Genomic DNA, 3,861 nt, shown 5'->3' on the forward strand with positions numbered 1-3,861 from the left:
CTCCTGCCTGCCCCGCTCAGCTCCTGCCCTGCACGGTCTGGAGATGGCACAGCCCTGGAGATGGCACAGCCCTGGAGATGGCACAGCCCTGGAGCTGTCATGGCTCTGAGGTGTCACAGCTCTGGAGATGGCACAGCCCTGGAGATGGCACAGCCCTGGAGATGGCACAGCCCTGGAGATGGCACAGCTCTGAGGTGTCACAGCCCTGGAGATGGCACAGCCCTGGAGATGGCACAGCTCTGGAGCTGTCATGGCTCTGAGGTGTCACAGCCCTGGAGATGGCACAGCCCTGGAGATGGCACAGCCCTGGAGATGGCACAGCTCTGGAGCTGTCATGGCTCTGAGGTGTCACAGCTCTGGAGATGGCACAGTCCTGGAGATGGCACAGCTCTGAGGTGTCACAGCTCTGGAGATGGCACAGCTCTGGAGACGGCACAGCCCTGGAGATGTCACAGCTCTGGAGCTGTCATGGCTCTGAGGTGTCACAGCTCTGGAGATGTCAGAGCTCTGGAGATGGCACAGCTCTGAGTGTGGCTCTCTGGGGACACAGGGCTCCCAGCCCAGCAGGGCAGGCAGGAGCCGTGTCCACACAGGCACCTGTGAGCACAGATCTCTTTAATTTGGGCACAACAGCCCCACCAGCTCCCTGGCTGCTGGCGCAGGACGAGGGTGGCCGTGGGCACCTGCTGGGCTCCTCCTGCCCGGGTCCAGGGCTGGCAAAGGCTCTCCTGGCAGTGCAAGCCAAGGGGCTGGAGCAGTGCAAACTCCACCAGGGATTGCTGGAGAGCGCCAGGAGCAGGGACAGCAACACCCAGAGGCTGAAAGGATGGAGAAGCACGGAGTGGGTTGGGTTGAGGGACCTCAAGGATCCTCCAGTGCCAACTCCCCGCCACGGGCAGGGCCGTGTCCTGTCAAGCTAAGGGCAGCACTAATCTGTGGCAGTTGTGGCAGCAGTTGATCAATACTCTGATTTTATCTCCAATTAATGAAGCCCTGCTGAGTTCACGGTGCCTGCAGTGGCAGCTCCGAGTCCTTCACCCCATCCAGGCAGAGAGGATTTCACTGGCTCTGGTTATTGCAGAGCTGCAACATCCCCTCGGGGGATTTCCGAGTTTCTTCCAACTTTACAGACTCCAGCAACAAACGTGAAGGAGGAGAAAACACTGCCAGAGCCAGAGCAGGCAGGGGAAGGACAGGGCTCTGACCTCTGCAGGGAGAAGCCCTGACAAAGAAAAAAGAGAAATGCGTCTGGCAGAGCTGAGCAGGGCCAGCTTTTGTCTCAGTGGAAGGTGCCCTGTGCCACCTCTGGATTTGGCTCAGCCTGTCAGGCTCAGCCCTTTGCAGGGCAGCAGGGATGGGGCTGGCAGTTCCCCCAGGAGCACAGGAGAAGAACAAACCCTGCAGCCCCTGCAGCCCCTGCAGCCCCTGCAGCCCCTGCAGCCCCTCCTGCTCTGCTGGCAAAGCCCCGGTGCCACCCCTGCAAGGAGGCTCAGGAGCAGCCCAGCGTGGCTGTGAGGTGTCCCTGGGCACTGCTCCTGCCAGACAGGACCACCCCTGTCCTGCCTCTTCCATCCTTTGGGCACCTTTTGTGTCTTTTTTGTGATAATGGGATTTTTGTGGCGCCTCGGAGGCCTCCAGGCCTGGACGCCCAGACAATCCCTTTGACTATGATTTCAGGATTTCTAATTATTATTTTCTCTCCTTTTCTTTTCTTTTTTTTTTTTTTCATTTATACTCCACCCTCCAAGAGTATCTGGTGAGGGGGTGGGATAGAAGAAAGAGACCAAGAGATACATTCTCTGTGAACAAAACCCTCCCACTTCCCCTCCACTCCCCTGTTAAATATACCCTGGAACAAAAGCCTTTTATGATGCTCTAAAAATAAAGCATGCAGCAGTCAAGACAAACTGCAAAGTCTAAAAGAGAGGGCCAAATTTTGCTCACAGCTACACCCTCTCTAAGGCAACAGGGCTGCTCTTGTGTTTGGCTGGTTAAACCCTCTTCAAACACCCAGGGGCAGCCTGGATGAGCTGCACGTCGTGAGGGACCCAGGATGGAGCCAGCATCACCCAGAGGGTCCCCAGCCCTGCAGGGCTCACTCATCCCCCAGCAGCGTGGCCCTGGCTCCTGACACCCCAAAGTTCTGTTTCTCCCTCTGCCACATTTGTGGGGTGACCTCACGGAGCTGTTCCACCCTCATTGTTCCCAGTCTGGCTTCTCTGCTGTGTAACTTGTTGGGAACTTCAAAGCAAGGACTCTAATCCCTTTAGGATACACAGCTTTTCCCACTGACAGCTGTCAAACATCTTTCCCAGCTGTCCTGTGATGTGCCAGGAATTGCAGTTGTCTTTGACCAAGGGTTATTAAAACACTTCAGCAATTAATACACAACAAGAGGAAGCAGCCTGGAGCGGGTTAAAGTGAGATGGGGCTGCTTCAGGTGCTTTTCCAGCAAAAAACACACCTTGTGCCATTCAATCCTTTGATATCCAAAGCAGATCATCTCTCCCAGTGAGACTCCCCGTGTCTCCCAGAGCCTTTTCCCAGAGAAGGCAGAAGAAGAAGATGAACAGAGACTTCCTTGGGCTGCCAGGCTCAGGCTGGCAGTGCTGCCCTCCCCTCTGAATGCACAGGCACAGCAGAGCTCCACAAGGAATAATGAGGGAAAGGAAAAGGAGCCTTTGGCCTTCTGGAGAAATCAAGAGGGATGAACCCCTTGCTGGCCCTTTCCCACCAGTTTTCCAGCCTCTATCTGCAGGATTCCTGGGAATCCAGCTGGCTCCCAGTACCACTAAACAGCGTGACCCGGTGCTTCAATGTCTTTTTAATAGAGTCAGGCCAGTTTGTTATTATCTGTTGTAGCCCAGGGGGCTTTAGGAAAATTCCTGTTGTCCTCAGCTAGTTCTACCAGTTCTCACTCAGTAACAAGTTTGGGTTGCAAACAACTGACCCAGCTCAGGGGCTGCAGGGCAGGCAGCTCCAGTTAAACAAACAAACATGACCCCCAGCCCAGGCACCTTCTCCTGCTGGAAGAAGCTTCACTTTTGTCTGCGTGCTCTGCCCCGAGCCCCTGCCAGAGCTGACCTGGCTGCTGTCAAGCCAAAGGCAGAGGAGGGTGGGCAGAGCCCATCCCAGCTCAGTCTGCCCGGGCAGGGAGCTGCCTGGAGATGTCACAAGGATGTTCCCCGTTCCAGCCCAGGCTTCCTGTGATGTTCAGCTCCAAACGTGCACAGGGAAGGAGCCAGGGGGAGCTTTCACAGAGAACTGTCCCTTTTAACAGGAATTTCAGCCTGGCTCCGAGGAAACTTCATTTTCTAACCCCAGCACCCCACCTGCTTCCCTCCCACCTGCAACTCCAAACACACATTTCCTGCTGGAAGAAAAGCCCAGGGGCTGGATTCCCCCCAGAGATGGCAGTGCCAGGAGCAGGAGGTGCTGCCAGTGATGCCAGCAGCACCAGGAAGGGCTCAGGGCTGGGCCCAGCTCCCTCAGTGCTGCCATTCCTCCCCGGGAGGAACTTGCCAACGTGAAAACAGTTTTGAAAATGGACCAGATGCAAAACATCAGGGACTGCTCCCAAGCATTTCCCCCAGTGCTGCAGGCTGATCAAAGCTGCTCCCTGGGGACGTTATCTGATGTCAGGCAGTGACTGCAGCACAGATGAGCCTGGGCTCGGTACCTCAGTTGACTCCACTCCTCCTTAATCAGCCCTGGCTGAGCAGAGATATGGAAATGGCCCTGGCAGAGGTGTCCTGGGCTGCTCAGAATAAATTTCCCTTATCAGGAGTGTGGCAGCTCCCAGCAGCACAGCTGGGCTCGGGTTCAGGCTCTGTGTCTGCTCCCCTCACCCCAAATCTGAGC

The sequence above is a fragment of the Passer domesticus genome, chromosome 24 (genome assembly GCF_036417665.1).
Source record: "Passer domesticus isolate bPasDom1 chromosome 24, bPasDom1.hap1, whole genome shotgun sequence".
NCBI classification, from domain to species: domain Eukaryota; kingdom Metazoa; phylum Chordata; class Aves; order Passeriformes; family Passeridae; genus Passer; species Passer domesticus.